This window comes from Pleurodeles waltl, chromosome 1_1, assembly GCF_031143425.1.
Source record: "Pleurodeles waltl isolate 20211129_DDA chromosome 1_1, aPleWal1.hap1.20221129, whole genome shotgun sequence".
Classification (NCBI taxonomy): Eukaryota; Metazoa; Chordata; class Amphibia; order Caudata; family Salamandridae; genus Pleurodeles; species Pleurodeles waltl.
In genome coordinates, this window is record NC_090436.1 from 391,512,774 (window position 1) to 391,530,625 (window position 17,852).

The following is a 17,852-nucleotide window of genomic DNA, read 5'->3' on the forward strand; positions in this document are numbered from 1 at the left end:
CACTGGACTGACAATTTGTATTTTTGCTTAGGAGGCAAGGATCCTGTACTCGCATTGTGGTATGTTTCAGCATAGATCAACAGGGGTACAAAACATGGTGCAGTAGAGCTTACACAAAATATCTCTACTTAATAGGTTTGTGGGTTAGGATGGACTAAATAAAAATATATGTTTATCATTGATAGGTCGTAGAGATAGACAAGATTAAAAATGTAGTGAGGAACCTGATTAGAAATACCATCTGCATCTTTGGAAGTGCATGAGAGAGGTAGTGAAGGGAATTCGGAAATGTTTAGGGTGGAGCGACTGCCACCTATGTCAATGAGGCTGGTGATATGTTTAGCATTAATAAGACAACTAAATAAGGGCCTTTTTTATCTATGGGGATTAAGGTATTCATGACACAGTTGGAACATCTTGTACTGTCCTAAAATTCAGGATAGGAATTCTAGGTCATTTTGTGAAATTCAGGCTGATCAGGGGGACCTGGTGCATTGGACATTCCCATTTCTAAAGGTCCACAAGCAAATTAAGAATCTCCCACAACTCAGCCGCCTCCAGGCCCATCTGTTCCCTTTCACTCTGCACTACATTTCCTGTCTCCTCTCTGCTCCCCCTTTGAAGGGTATCCATCCACAGTCCCTTCACTGTTTTTTGCAATTTGAGAGACACCAGCTTTGATTCAAAATCCTCTTCCTTTTTTTTAACTGTGAAGCCCCACAGTATTGTCAACAGTTGCTAACTCGGCCAACTTTTTTGTTTGCTACACAATTCATATAGTCATTAACTGGCTTCTTACTTTCGCTGGTACCACTGTACAAAGCTTCCGTTGGACATGCTATGCCCCATATTTTTCAAACATATCTTTAAGTCTGTAAAATAATCCACGGGTGTTTCTCCCTTATTCTTCCTAACAGTTTGAAGCCTTAGTCCAATGCGTTTTAACAGGACACACCTCCAAGCGCTTTTGCAGTGTTCAACAATCCTCAAGTCTTTTTCATGCCGAATTTTCGAAAAATCAATGTCTCAATTACCTGAGCACCACCACTCTCATCACCTGATTCATAACCACTCAGTTTGGTCTGTGTACTTCAAATACACCCTGCAGCTCCTCTCAAAATGAGTAGGTTCTGTCACATGTTCGGAATTCTTTTTTTCTAAATAATTTTATTTGGCATTTCCACTGTTTCAAAACAATACAACCTGTAGTACAGTACTTTATTAAACCCGCCTGCGGCAGCAACCTCATCAATATACAATCTTTACCAACTTTAACATCAAGTAAACATGTAAGCATTATTGCGGGAAAGAGCAGTGGAGTATAGTCATGGGACAGTAAAAGCAGGGGTTACATTAGCGAATATTCCTACCATTTGCTCCAAATTATTTGTGTGTTTTTTTTAAAAAGATGCATGCCTTGTACACACAGGAAATTGCTTCTTTGGCTGCGCTGTGGAATTATGGTCTAAAATGGACAGGGAAGGTCCTTTCTCATCAGCATCATTAGAATCGGAGAGGGAAACCATCTCCTAGCCAATCGGTCTGCTGTCCATCTTAAGCTCTTTCTAGTAATGGTAGGGCTGTGCCCTTGGTGGGTCTGTAGGAGGCTGGCCCAGTGTGTGGTGAACACGTATGGTGTTACACCTAATACTGGGTCCAAGCAACCCTTATTGGATAGTTTTACAGTGTGTAGGTAGCCAGGGCACTCTAGTGGTAGCTGTGGTGAGCAGCCAAGACTTATCTAGGAGGAATGTGAAGCACTTGCAATCCCACAGTAGTCAAACAGTAACTTACCACACATGAAAGGAACCACACAGTGTTGCAAAAATAAATGTACTTTATTACAGGAACACCAAACTAGATTACAATAGGCAAACCCCCTTCTGGAGGTAAATTCACACAAAATATACACAGGTAAGTATTAAGAAATAGCATAAAAAAGCCAGGGCCCCATGGGGGGGGGGGGGGGGAAAGCAAACCATATACTAAAGAAAAGTGGAATGAAAGAATGGGTCCCCCACCAGAGGATATGGAGTAGTTATCCAAGGGCTGGAAGAGAGTAGAGCCCCAAGAGGTGAGTATCTAGAAGACCCCCAGCAACCAGTAGAGGAGAGGTAAGTCACCTGGTCATCCCATAAGCTAACATGGGGACTCTTAAATGGAATATTGCAAAAGCAGGACCAGGCCAGTGAAACCCAGCGGTGGATTCTGGATGAAGAGGACCTGTAAAAGAAGGAGACTGAGTCCAGTCCACACAGGAGTGTCCAGGTGGGATAGGAGGCAATGCCCACCATCCTGTGGGTGAAGATCCGGGTCGAAAGTGATAGAGAAAGCCCAGCTGCAGAGTCCAGGAGCTGCAAAGGAGTCCCTGAAGTCACCTAGGAGCTGTCTCTCATCGGTCACCGGATTGCAGACGGGTCAGTGGTCAGGAGGACCACCAAGAAGCAAATGCAGCTGGAGCTGTTGGAGATTTGCAGAGCTGAAGAGGACCAGCAAAGTCCCAGGGACTTGACCCTTGGAGGGGAGTCTGGGCTGACCCTGAGAAGACAGGAGAGCCAGCAGAAACAGTCACAGCCCCCACGAATAACCCACTGGCAACAGGCACAGTAATTCACAGTGAAGCCAAGGCAGCACACTTGAAGAGGTGTCTCACATTGCTGGAGCAGCAGAGAGGAGACTGTCCTAGCAGAGGTAGAGTGCTGGGGTTCGGGGCTTCTTGGAGCCTGAAGATCCCTTGGAGCAGGAGTCAACAAGCTTTGGTTGCTGCAACAGTTGCGGTGTACAGGAGTTCGGTCTTGGAAGAAGAGGGCTCACTGTCTCCCAAATTGGACAGAAGGCAGAGCAGACCTAGAGGACCCCTCAGAACCATGACCTGTGTTGAAGAATCTTTGCAAGTCCAGAGGACAGCAGATCCCAACAGCCAGACATTGTTGGCTTTGGTGCCTGCGGATGCAGGGGAGTGACTCTTTCACTCCAACAGAGATTCCTTCTTGCTTCTTTGGTGCAGCTGAAGTCTTGCAGACCCCAGAGGATGCACAGCTGTGGGAATGTTGCAGGTGTCTGACAGGAGCCGCGGGAACAATGTTGCAAGGAGAGGTTGTCTCGGGGTTGCAGTCTTGTTCGGATCCTGTGGAGTCCAGCAGGGGTTCCTTTGGCCTGGAGCAGAAGAGAACTTTGCAGAGGATTCCTATTGGAATCTTGCATGACGACCCACCCTCGAGGAAGTCTCTAAATAGCCCAAAAAGGGGCTTGGTCACTCTGCAAGGTGACCACCTATCAGAGGGGGTCACTGACGTCAGCTACCTACCCTGACCAGTCATATACTCCCACGGGCCTCTGCAAATCTTGATTTCAAGATGGCAAAACCATGAAGCCACCTGGAGGTGCTCTGGGCACCACCCCTGGGGTGGTGATGGAGAGGGAAGTAGTCACTCCCCTTTCATTTGTGCAGTTTCATGCCAGAGCAGGGAGCGAGAGTCCCTGGACTGGTGAAAACCGTATTATGCAAGGTGGGCACCAAATGTGCCCTTCAAAGCAAACCGGTGGTGTGGGAAGGCTACTCCTCCCCAGCCCCATAACACCTACTTCCAAAGAAGAGAAGGTTGCACCCCTTGCCCACAGAAAATCCTTTGTTCTGCCTTCCCCCTGCTTGAGCTGGTCAAGCAGCAGGAGTACAGAATCCTGTCTGAGGGGCTGCATCAGCGTGAGCTGCTCGCAGTCCCTGAAAGACTGGTAGGAGCAATACTGGGATGTCCTCTAAGGAGCCCCCAGAGTGCATGGAATCATGCCACCAATAGCTGCATCAGTACTGGGTATGATTCTGACATGTTTGATACCAAACATGCCTAGGTTCGGAATTGCCATTATGTAGCTGGACCATAGGTAGTGACCTATGGCCAGTACATAGTTGAAATGGTTTCCCCGCACTTATAAAGTCCAGGGGATTTGAACTGGAGTTCATAGGGGCACCTCTGCTCCTGCGAGGGTGCCCACACACCCAGGGACCTGCACCCTGCCCTTAAGGCTGCAATGGCCTACCATATGGGATGCTTACAGTGACCTGGTGTAGTGACCAGGAGTGAAAGAATGCATGCACCATTTCACACAGGTGGCTAATGGCAGACCTGCAGACACAGTTTGCATGGGCTCCCATGGGTGCCATAATACATGCTGCAGCCCATTGGGGACCTCTGGTGTACCAATGCCCTGGGTACCTAAGTAACATATACTAGGGACTTACAGGGGTACACCAGTATTCCAATTGTGGGGTGTAAACAGTACCAAGACAACCAAATAGACAACCAAATTTAGAGGAGAGAGCACAATCACTGGGGTCCGGGTTAGCAGGATCCCAGTGAAAACAGTCTAAGCACACAGGCAAAAAGTGGGGGTAACCATGCCAGAAAGAGGGACTTTCCTACAGGGTCTATGAGCCCTGTAGGAAGAGAACGTACTTGCTCTCAAGTCTGATTCAAAGTAGTTGAACCGGCATATTGTCTACTCACTCCCACCCTTTTACTGGGCGCTGTACTCAGTTGCATCGCAGTGCTCGTACACTACCTCTTTGTGGTCAAAGTGGGAGGCTTATGAAGGAAACGACGTGCCCATACTTTTTTAATTAAAAAAAATAAAACAGGTCCCCCACTTTAAGTGAAAAGACAGCCATCCAAAGACAGTCAATTCAGAGAGTTGAAATGCTTTAGCTGAAGTGTATGGCATTGAATCTCCTGTGCTGTGAAACCAAGTATAAGAAGCTGGCCTGGTGAGTGGTGGGGACCCAAGGTACTTACACCTTATATCAGGTCCATGTATCCCCTCTTAGTGAAGTGTAGGCAGTTTTTAGAAGCCAAGCTCTCTAGAGGTACCTGTGGGTGAGCAACCAAGGCTTATCTAGGAGACATGCAAAGCTCATGCAAAACCACTGTAGTCACACAGCACTTACACACATGAAAGAAAACACTCATTTATACACAAATAAAGGTACTTTATTTTTGGAACCCAATACCACAAAATACTAGAAGGGCAAGCCTCCAATCGAGGGTAAGTAATACACTAAATATACACAGTAGTATACAGTAATAGACGGAGAAAAGGTTAGAAAACAGTGCAAATAGCAATAGCCAATAGTGACCCTAGGGAGAGCCCATACCATGTTCCAAAAAAATGGAATGCGAGCGCAGGACCCCCACCTAGGTAAGTATAATGTGTAGATGGAAGCTGGGAGTACTAGAAAACCACAGATGTAAGTAACACAGTACCCCGAGTAATCAGGAAAGCAGGAGTAAATCACTGGAATTTCCACAAACCATCCAAAAGGAGGAAAAAGAAGACATCCAGACAAGACTTCAAGAAACCAGCAGTGAATTCCTGGAGAAAAATACCTTTGAAGAGAGGGGACTAAGTCCAAAAGTCACAGTGGAGTCCAGGAGCAGTATGAGCTACTACCCACCCAGCTGTACTTGCAGGAGTTGGTTGATTGTGAGGAATAACAGGTCTGCACTGCAGCCCTGGAGCCGGAGAAGTGTTCCTGATGGATGCGGAAAATGCCCCATGCTGGAGTGAAGACTACAGATGGGTGTCGGTACAGGAATTCCACCAACAAGACTTGGCAAAGGCAAGTTCGCGGTTAGTGGAAAAGTGGAGCTGCCGGAGACCAGTACGGCCCAGGAGGCCTCACCCCGGGAGGGGGAGTCCCAGGGGACCCTCAGCGTTGCAGAGAGTCCACAGAAGCAGAGGCAGCACCCACAGGAGTCCCACTGGACCGGGACACAGAAGTTTCAGAAGGAGCCCACACAGCACTACAGAAAAGGATCCCACACCGCAGAAGAAACACGCAGAGGGCTGAGTATCGCTGGAAGGAGTGCTGGGCACCCTAGCTGCACGTCTCCTGAAGATCCCTTGGAGAAGATGCAAACAAGCCTTGGCAGCTGCAAGAGACACAGTGCATGGGAATACTGTCCTGCGTGGGAAGACAAAGGATTACCTCCACCAAAGTTGGACAGCTGGCAAAGAGGACCAAGAGGACTACTCCGGACAACACCCGTGATGCAGAATCCATGCATCTCAGGATGAAAGGAGATCCAAGCAGCCAGTTGTTGTTGCAGCAGGTGCCTGTGGATGCAGGGTAGTGACTCCTTCACTCAAAGGGAGATTCCTTCTTTCTTCTTGTGTAGGCTGAAGAGTTGCTGTCTTCTGAGGATGCGCGGCTGGGGAAATGTTGCAAAGCTGTCAGGAGCCGTGGAAACAAAGTTGCAGAAGAGTCTTCTTCGTGGATAGCAGCTTTATCGGTTCCTGGAAGGTCCAGTTGCGGTTCCAGTGGCCAGAAGTCAAAGTGGAGGTTGCAGAGGAATCCTGCTTGAGTCTTGCAAGTTGAATCTGAGAACCCAACCAAGAGAGAGACCCTAAATAGCACTGAAAGGGGTATTGGTCACCTAGCCAGGTAGGCACCTATCAGGAGGGAGCTCTGATGTCACCTGCCTGGACTGGTCACTCAGATGCTCCCAGAGGTCCCTGCCAACTTTATAAACAAGATGGCTGAACATAGGGGCCCTCTGGAGGAGCTCTGAGCATCACTCTTGGGGTGATGATGGACAGGGGAGTAGTCACTCCCCTTTCCATTGTCCAATTTCACACCAGAGCAGGGACTGGGGTGGGGTCCCTGAACTGGTGTGGACTGGTTTATGCACAGAGGGCACCAAATGTGCCCTTCAGAGCATACCAGTGGCTTGGGGAGGCTACCCTTCCCAAACCAGTCACACCTATTTCCAAAGGGAGAGGGTGTTACCTCCCTCTCCCAAAGGAAATCCTTTTTCTGCATTCCTGGGCTTGATCAGATCAAGCAGGAGGAGGGCAGAAACCTGTCTGAGGGGTGGCAGCAGCTTGGTGTGCCTGGAAAACTTGTAAGACTGGTGGTAACAATCCTGGGGGTCATCTAAGGAGCCCTCAGAGTGCATGGAATCATACTTCCAGTACTTGCAACAGTATTGGGGTATGATTCTGACATGTGTGATACTAAACATGCCCAGGTTTGGAGTTACCATTATGTAGCTGGACAGAGGTAGTGACCTATGTCCAGTACACGTGTAAAATGGCATCTCCGCACTCACTAAGTCCAGGGAAATGGAGGGTGCCCTCATACACAGGTACCTGCGCCCTGCCCTCTGGGCTGAGAGGGCCTACCACATGGGTGACTTACAGTGACCTGGTGCAGTGACCTGTAGTGAAAACGGGTGCATGCACCTGTTTCATGCAGACTGCAATGGCAGGCCTGCAGAACGCTTTGATGGGCTTCCTATAGGTGGCAGAATAACTGCTGCAGATTGTAGGGTTTCCCTAGTACTCCAATGCCCTGGGTAACTAGGTACAATATACTAGGGACTTACATGGGGGTACCAATATTCCAATTGTGGGGAGAAAAAGGTACAGTTGCCAAGTTTAAAGGAGTTAGCATAATCACTGGGGTCCTGGTTAGCAGGATCCTAGTGAACACAGTCAAACACACTGATAAACAGGCCAAAAATTGGGGGTAACCATGCTGGAAAGAGGCTACGTTCCTACACCGAGGGAAAAACAGGCAGCTAAACAAGCTTTCTTACCAGAGTGCCTGCTTACCTGCAAGAAATGTAAATGTGCACAGCTGGACAATGGGATAGTAGGCTGGTTGAGTAAGTGGGAATGGGAGGAGTCCAGACAATGGAAAGTGTGTTTGAATCAACAGTTTAGAACAATTTGAAATTTAAAATTGGAGGTGAGTAACCTGTGGTGCAAGAAAATAGAGTATGTCTCTTACTGAGGAAATCTTGCAACAAGAGGCGAATAATTGTATGGACTGTACTGCTGCCAATCAAAATATAATAAAAAAGAGAAAACAATAGGGGGGGATCCTGTGATGGTTACAGATGATTGCTGTTCAAATTGAAGCAGGTTCTCTATGGAGAAATAATGAGCCGTGGGATTAGAGGAAGTGTCTTCCAAGAAAGTAAGAGGATATACCGATTCTTGACAGCAGGGTGGAGTGTGATGAAGTACAACCATGGAATAATGAGAAACAGGTTCCCATATTAAATAACAACGTACCTTTAGTTTTTTTTAATATTGTTCAATATTATTTAGTGTTTGTCCTGAAGAAGATGGGGGAAACCAAGATACCACTGAAACGCCATTTTAACAGGTTTAGATTTTTATAAAGATTTTTTAAATGGTATTTTAAGATACACAGTCAAGATATTAGTAATATGTGCACTATTGAACGTATAATTTAATGGGTTTTTATGCGTGGATTAAAATAAATTAAATAATGTACATATATTTTTAGTGTTTTATGTGGTATACATTAGTGGCAACTAAGATGGAGATTATAGGTACGGGTAAATAGTCCTATATAATTAAAAGTGGAGTGTAACAAAGGTGAGCTATTTTGTCTTTGATTCTAAAAACCCTGTCACCTTTGAATATGAGGGGATACACTCTTTTTTTGTGCCAAAAAATCTAAACATAGGAATCCCCTGCCAAAAGGGACTCCTGCCCACACAATGAATCATTAGCAAGGTGAAGGCACACAAAGTATTTAAAAGACTGAGTGGGACTCGCAAACAATGATGAGAAAAAGTCAATTCCTAAACATGGTACTTTTGATATGAAAAGATTAAGGAATCTGCAAATGAAACTGAAGGATCCTGTGAATAAGATAGGCATAGAACAGTTACTGTTCTTCCTACAATGGCATGAGGAGGCGTACAAACTGTAGCCTGAATCCCAAGTCCTTGGTATCAGAAATACCCAGGGGAAGATAAATTATCAAATCTGTCACCTTAGGGAAGGAGTTAGGGCTTGTGCTCTAATTGGCCCGCCCCATTCCTATTCCTATCCCTTCTCCCAGATCACTGAACCACAAGAAAAGGAAAAGAAAGTGAGGGCCCCAGCGATCAGGACCCGCTTGATATGTTTCCCATGACAGCTGAGGAGACCGGGGATGCAGTCTGTCCCAGATGTGCCTGGAAATGGAGCAGCACCTGCAGAACTGCTGGTGAATGGGCCTTGTGGTCAAAATGCATTTATAAAATATGGGAACTGTGATGCTGCATGCAGTAGGGGTGAGGTCAGTGTGTCTGGGGATGAGGTCCAAGGTGTGGCTAGAAAAACAAAATATTCTGCAACTTTTTTCAGTCTTTCACCTTCAGGTAACTACATATAAAAGAATGCACATCTTAAATGGAAAATAAATTCAAGCTAAGTTTATAAGTGGGAAATGCACTATCATACATTATGGAAACTCTATTAGTTAAAGCACTACAGAGGTCTGTGTCTGTAACCAGAGAGCCACTGAATTGAATGCTAGTTAGTGCAGTGGAGAATAGTGACTTGTGTAAGTTTAGTGCCCGGAGGTTTCAGTCTGTGACTGCAAGCATTGTGTATATGTAAGTCATTATTTCAAACTTTCATTACACACAGTATAAGGTAAGCTGCTTCTAAATGAGCAAAATATTTTAAGACAAAAAAGGGCTTCCAAAATATAGATTTTCATAATATCAAGACTCTACATAGTCCAATTTTTTTATCTCTGTCCTTTAAAAGCACTGTAGCAATGTGGCAGTATTATGTGGTATGACTGAAGGGGGTCTTACAATGTAATACTAGCACATTACCCAGTAGTGGACTTTGGGTTCACACTAGTAAACCTTAGCTTAGTTCTGGTAGTGTGGCAAAGAGCAGTCAGGCTACTTAAAGGAACAAGTGTAAAGCATTTCACAATACCAACATGGATGATAAGTAAATGACACGACTCAAATGAAATCCAACTCCAATTTTGTAAAATAAAGCTTATTTCTATATAAAATTAGACACCAAAACAAGCTGTTTAAGTTATACACAACCGGAATTATGAATTTTAGAAGCTTTATAAAATAGGGTATTTTTACTGTTTAAATGGCTCCCATTGAAGTAAATGGAGGAAATCAAAGTGTGCACTTGGGCACTTGCAGTGTGAGTTCCGAGGAACCCACCTGGACTTAAGGTTCTGCGGGGCCCTAGACCGAAAATCAACAGTTAGTTTCTTATTACCTTGTCCAGGGAGTCCAGGTGCAGAGGGGCTTGGGCTGTCCTTGGTGCTGACGGAGTCCACGACTGCTGACACATTTGCACCACTTGGCAAACAGGTACGTGCGGTGGACACACGCTCTACCCTTTGAATGTGGAGGACTTTGGAGAATGGACAGGACCAGGAATCAACAGTTTGAACTTTGCCACCGCATCCGGTGGCTTTGGGTGTAGAGGTGGCTTCTGGCTGTCAATCACGGGAGCTGGTCGCGCCAGAGATGCTTTGCTGCTCCTCTCGAGGTCAGTCGTTCAGAATGTAGCAACGCAGGAGAGGGGTTGTTGCTGAAGTCGGTCTTTATGCTGGGTGTCTGCTGTGAAGTTGGTGATGTCCGAGTGGCCGTCGGTTTCCGGATCGGCGACAGGCAATCCTTGGTAGCTGCAAAAGTGGTCCGCTGGCACTTCGACGGTTGGAGGTCATCCGGCAGGGAGTACAGGCTTGAAACTTGGCAGAGACCTCACTCCCACTCTCAGGATGCTGGACACCGAGTTTCTTTTGGCTCACTCACACGGCGCCTGTTGGGTGGCACTTCTTCAACTTCTGCATGGCGTTTATTTCTGCAGTTTGCAGGGGACTGGTACCACCAGTCAGGGGAGTCTTTCTTGGCTTCTCGGTGTCCACAGGGGTTGCTGGGACCAATGAACTTAAACTACAGGCACACGTCAGTGACTCAGTTCCATTGGTTATGAGCTTAGGTCACTCCTGTGTCCTGTCTTCATGCTGCGGCTGGAGTCCAGGTCCTTTTGTTGGTGACATCTTCTTTGTACCTCTTCTTCTTTGAAAGTGAGAACCGAGGGTCTGGTGTCAGGGGAGCCCTTTAAATCCTAGTTTAGGGGGCATTAAGGTATAGTGGCCAATGGGTAAGGTCCCAGTGTCTAGTCCGCCCTTGCAGTAACAACTTCCTGTTGGATGAAGTCATTTTCTACCCAGAACCCACTACTCCTAAGGGTGTCCAAGATGGCAGAACCCTTCCTTGGCTGTGCAGACCTTCTAACCCACCCTAAAGGTGTGGCTAGACTTTTGGAGGTCTACACCTCTGCATAGCTAATTTTACTGCCTGTCGGGCTGGATAGGGCGGGAAGGGCTTTGTCCTCCACTGAAGGGGATGAGTAATTACATATCAAGAGCTGGATGTAGCCTTTGAGGCTCAACACCTTAATTACCTTTCACATTAGCCACCTCTGGAGGAAGGAGGTGTGACCTCCTGCCTGCCCAGGCCCTTTTGTCTCTGTCCTGGGGGAGTGCTAGTAAAACCAGTAGGAGGGCAGACTCTTGCCTGTGGTGGCAGAGGCTCGAGAGAGTCTGCCAAAACAGCAGAGATCTGGTTAACTTGGAGGGCACCCTCTAAGGGTGCCACCAGGGCACATGCTAGTTAATCCTGAGCAAGGGCATCATGTGCATGGTTAAAAGCAAGTTATTTGATACTAAACATGGGGGAAGTTGGCCGGGTCATCACAGAGCTAGACATGTGGTAGCTCCCAAAATGCCAGTGCATGTTATCCTATGAGCTACCAGTAACTTGTGGTAGCATTATGTTTTAAATGTTATCATAGGGTCATATATGCTCATGCATATATGTCCTCACTCCTGTTGGATGAAGTCACTTTCTACCCAGAACCCACTACTCCTAAGGGTGTCCAAGATGGCAGAACCCTTCCTTGGCTGTGCAGACCTTCTAACCCACCCTAAAGGTGTGGCTAGACTTTTGGAGGTCTACACCTCTGCATAGCTAATTTTACTGGCTGTCGGGCTGGATAGGGTGGGAAGGACTTTGTCCTCCACTGGAGGGGATGAGTAATTACATATCAAGAGCTGGATGAAGCCTTTGAGGCTCATCACCTTAATTACCTTTCACATTAGCCACCTCGGGAGGAAGGAGGTGTGACCTCCTGCCTGCCCAGGCCCTTTTGTCTCTGTCCTGGGGGAGTGCTAGTAAAACCAGTAGGAGGGCAGACTCTTGCCTGTGGTGGCAGAGGCTCGAGAGAGTCTGCCAAAACAGCAGAGATCTGGTTAACTTGGAGGGCACCCTCTAAGGGTGCCACCAGGGCACATGCTAGTTAATCCTGAGCAAGGGCATCATGTGCATGGTTAAAAGCAAGTTGTTTGATACTAAACTTGGGGGAAGTTGGCCGGGTCATCACAGAGCTGGACATGTGGGAGCTCCCAAAATGCCAGTGCATGTTATCCTATGAGCTACCAGTAACTTGTGGTAGCATTATGTTTTAAATGTTATCATAGGGTCATATATGCTCATGCATATATGTCCTCACTCAGTGCACCCTCCCTCCTGGGCTATAGAAGGCCTGCCTTAGGGAGACTGACGTGTCTATGGGCAGTAAAGGGAATATTCCTGCACTTGGTTGGGGCAGAGTCACACTGGAGTAGCAGGCTGCTGGTGCAGGCTGACATGTCAGCTCTGCAGTCTCACCTTTTCTCAGGTCACACAGGATATCACAATCAGTGATGCAGCCCTTGTGACCCTTTCAACACCCTGGCCCTGGGTACTATTGGTATCAATTACTAGGGACTCAGATGTGTGGTAAAGTACTTGCTAATTGGCCTATGAATTTGACATACAGTTTAGGGAAATAGCATTGGTGCTGAGGTCTGGCCAGCAGGCCTCAGTACGCTTACAGGTTGAAAGCAACAGCATCAAGTGGTAAAAAATGGGGCAACAAGTGGAGGGGGCATCTGCAAAATGCCCAGTGTCTTACAAGCACATACTTCACAGATTAGCTAATAACTCCCTTGCAATATCACTCAAAAGAATAAATTGGTGTCATCAGGAAGCTTGAAGTGATTCCATCAATTAAAGCCAATACCGGTTTCCAAGCTCCCTTTACATTTGCAGCCTAACCAGTTGGGCGCATTTATATTTCTTGCAGGTAAACGGGCACCCTGTGAAGAAGGCTTGTTTAGTTACCTGCCCCTCCCTCCGTTTCGTAGCACAGGAGACTCCATGCCTTACACTTCAGCCAAAGCATTTCAATGTAGCTCTGTAAAACAATTGACAGTGAAGCGCCCAATAGAAGTGTTGGAGTTACTAGACAAGATTTTGATTCCACTACTTTGAATTGGTCTCAAGAGCAAATACATTCTGTTCCTGCAGGGCTCATACACCTTCGGGACTGCAGCCCTACTATTACTTGAAAGAGCTTGAGATGGATGGCATAGCGATTGGTTTGGAGATGGTCTTCCTCTCCCCAGTCTAATGATGCTGATGATGGAGGGCTTTCTCTCTCTGTTTCAGACCATAATTCTACCCTGCAGCTGGAGATGAATTGTGTTCAACATTCCCTGGACCACCTCTGACCTAATAAGTATTAAGAAACAATTTCCCAGGTATACAAGGCTTGCAGCATTTTAAAAAAGCACATGAAAATTTTGAACAAATGATGGGAATATTCTGACATGCATAGTCAAACATGTACTTCCAGCCCCAGCAGCAGACTGTTAGTTAACTCTCTAAACATCAACTGCAGAGTCACCACATAGTTCTAATGAACAACTAGAGCGCTAGCATTTTTTTCCTGAATTTAAAGCCTTTCCTGGAAAGCAGCATGATCTAAAGGACCATTGAGATGTTAATGCAGGCATGAAGCCAGAGGGTAAAATATAGGTATGATTTTTTTATAATTTGAGACTTAATATATTATTAAAGGGACTAGAAATAGTTAAGCAGAGAGATGTGTGCATAAGTACAGCATCTTCTTTTCACATCTATTTACTTAGCGTACCCATCTTCTCAGTCACTTAACAGCTCCCTAATTTTAAAATGGTAACATATTAGTGGAAAAATCTGAGCATATAAATATATTCACTGAAAAAACTAAAGGTTGACTTGGAATCATGGTTAGGTGCTAAAACTTTAACTTATGTAACACAAATAACATTAATGGTTAATGTGACATTATAGTTAGGTGCTCGAATGAGATACTAGCTATGTTAGAAAAAACATACTGAGACCAAGTCCTGATGCAGACTAGATGCAGGGTGTGGCCAGGGGCTTTGACTGAGATATCATCAATTATCTCATTTAACATGTCATGGGTGTTGTAATTTGTAAGGTCACTAGCAGTGCATGATGGAGGTGCACAGTGTAGGCAGCTCAATAAATTATAACTAGTCTATTTCAGTGTGTTTTTTTTGGGGGGGGGTATATTTAGCCAGTGTCACGTTCTAACACCTAACTATAACATTGTTTTTCAGTAAATAAATACATATACACAGATATATGTGTGTGTTACAGTGACGATATGGTTAGCTTTTTTTTAACATATAAATAAATAAAAAAACTCAGAAATTAACTTGAAATAACACAATTGGAGTGCAGTTCTTCTTGAAAATGTATGAACAGTTTGTGTTTTTAGAAGGAACACTTACAAATGGACTACAATGTAAGGGACCTTAATAAATCTATGAAATGCCATCAAGTGTTAACCTTCTCCTAATACCATAATATGGTTGCAAATGAAATTTAAAAAACACTGAAATTCATATGTTATGGGTAGGACCACAATCCATACTTGTTGGCACTATTTGACCAATTGCACAAAAGTTTAGATACCAGAATGAGTTTAACTTGCAATCTGCATGTGTAGCTGGCAGTTGGCAACATCAGAGGTTAGTTACCTGCGGCAAACAACCAGTGTATGTGACCAAAAGTTACATGCAGTGGTGGTTGGTCGTAAGGTGGCCTATTGCCAAACCCTGTAGCTGATCCCTGCTACACTGAGGTGAAGGCCATGCCAAGCAGGAGCTAGGCTGCAGAAACATTAACATTCAGTCAGCGCTACACCTACCACACATCCAGCACAAAGGTCTATCTAGCAAAACATTATTACCTTTCCATCTAAAAAACACACCCAATTTGAACTTATGTTTATCTTTGGTCAGGATACATTAGTGTATGTTTAAAAACCTCTGGAATCCAATAAAGAAATCACAGTTAAAGTGTGTTTACAAAATGAAATTTAAAAAACTCTCAAATTGCCCAGTCATGGCTAGTTTTAGAAACCATAACTGGCACACCTGCCATGAAAGCCGTAACTCAGAATGAATGTAATGCGTACGACCTCGTGGTTTTTATGACAATAAATAGGAGGGCTTTTCACAACATTTTTAAATTACAACACTTGCTTAAGAAAAATCATACTGTATTCCTTATGACTAACTCATAACGTTAATGGTGAGGTAATGTTTCACTAGTGAGGTCACTTCTGCCATTTGTAAAGTCATCTGTTAACATCAAGGGTGAGTTGATGAGCACTGTGTTTGGTGTGCACATTTGGGTTTGCATGGCCGATGTGCACAGTAACAGATTTTTCAAGGTTTTCCGGTTTGACTTTATAGCCATAATTGCACTTTAACTGTATGTATGTAAATATATAAATATATATATATGATCAAGAGAAAGAGAAACAGTAATGTGGCAGCAACAATCTGGCAAGGATTCTGCCTTCACTAAAAAACATATATATGCATGTAATTAGAACATAAATCTTAATTGTGGTTGATTTATTGTTTAGTACTGTGGGTCTTTCTTAACATACATCTCTATTTAAATGTACAATGAACCATTCTTGCATTTGCAGTAGGTTAAATAAAGTTATTTTTTACTACAGTGTGTCGTTTATAGGAGCTTTAAATACCAGATTTCAGAATTTTCCAATTTAATAGTACTCAATTTACTCACCTTGGAAGGACGGAAGGTTGTGTCTCCCTTTTGTGAATTAAAAACTTGTGACGTGCAGGTCACCACAAATTTATGAAGTGACCATTCAACTCGTTGTTGTATCATTATTTTTGCTTACAGTGCATATTATGAATATGAATATGTGTGGATCTATGAGCCAGTATTGCTCATTCTACATGAATGCTCTCTGCTGATGAAGGGCTTACCCTGAAACACGTGTCCAGAGATTTACAGCACTTGCTGCACCTACTAAGGTGAAAAACTTTAGTTTACTTTATGGATAAAAAAACGAACTTGTACTGCATTTACCATGATGCACTGGGGCTGACTGTACGCTGGAGTGTGAGCAGGGTGCTCCCTTTCTGGTTTTTATGAATATATGTGCAATCTGTAGGTTTTACTTGCTCCCCCCACCACCCCCTGCAGTGGTGGATGACATCTGGACTAGCAGCCATGCGAGGTGCTTTACTTCACCTGCCAGTTTCTCAAGCTGTCAGCCGTATGTATCCCTGCTTTTCAGAAAGCACCTGCTGGTTCCCTTGTAGAAGTATGGTCTTCTCAGACCACCTGAAATCCCACACAGCACATCCCTCAAAAAAGGAATGAGCGTGAAAGTTGGTGGATTTCTCAACCTGCTGAATTGTCATCCGTTCTGGTTCCTATAGGTTTGGCTGGTAATTGCTTTCGAACTGAAAGTATATTCGGAGATTATGATTCTGGGCTGGGTGTCTTCTGCATTTCTGCGCCTGTCCTCCGTCAGGGGAGTTTGATTCAGTCCCCGGCAGCTGCTGCGACTGATTTACATGGGCTGCAACTGTGGCTCTTCATAAGCACGGCCTCTTATAGAGTTCTGCCGAACACCTGTTAGCTAATGTGTCAGCCCTGTGTGCTGGGATTCTCCCGCCATTGAACGTGCATTCCCCACACTCCGCACCCGATGCAAGTGGTAACACGAACTGGAAAGATACCATTATTTACAGAGGGTAAGGATAGTGTCCCCTGCATTGACCACTTACCGATCCATGTCACTACTTGTTAGAAGCATTGGCAAAGCCAAAAGGTCTCGGCTTTAAAAGGACAAACGATTGGCTTTGCCAATGCGTTTTTTCATTTACATTATTTAGTGGCAAAATAACCACCAGTGCAGGATAACCCAAGCACACACTTGAGTTATGAGGAATTGGGACGCATAGATGGCCACCTTGAAAAAGGGTGTGTCTTAAAGGAAAGCCATTTCACTATGGCCACCGATGTGCAGCCGTGCATCGTGACACACATTCATGTGCATTGTGAAACATACATGCACACGCGTTAGCATGCAGGCTTTCCGGTGTGTAAGAATGCATAAACGTGCATCCATGACTCAAGAGCAACAATTTTGACAGTTTTCATTTACTATTACATCATTGCCAAAACCATTTGAGTTCAGAAAATTAAAAAACAAAGACTGTACAGAGCAGAACAAAAAAAGGAAGTGACTGACCTCTCACAAAGCAGAGAGAGAGAGAGGGAAGCAACAAATGAGCGTGGAGGGTAGTAAATAGCATGTGGAGGGGTTGCTGGGGAACAAGTAGGTAGTGGAGAGACCAGGTAAAGACGTGTCCTTCCCTGGAGTGCAAAAAGTGGAAAAAATAAAGTCGGCAATGGAAGGATACAACTGATCTGATCTAACACCGTGTGACTGAAATGCTTCTGGGAAGCACAATCTCAGGGAGGAAAGTTATTGAGTCAAGAGCAGAGACCTGAAATAGACAACAAAGCCATCCAGTCATTAGCAAAGGGCTACCCCACTCAAAGTATATGGTTTGTATTGGAAATAATAGCCCCGCAGCAGGCAGCTAGAGCTGTTTGTAGCTGAGACCTAAAAATGTGCAACAAACAGTGTGATTTGTGATACCTTCAGCTCACCTCGGCTTTTGCTAACAGCTTGTAGCACTGCAGAGGCTGTGGTTTAGGGTTTTTGACATTGTAGTATGTATTGTAAAAGCTAGGCATGTAGTATTTATTGATGGCTGAAAATCCAGGACTGGATGAGCGTGACACACACAAAACAGGGCAAGTTTG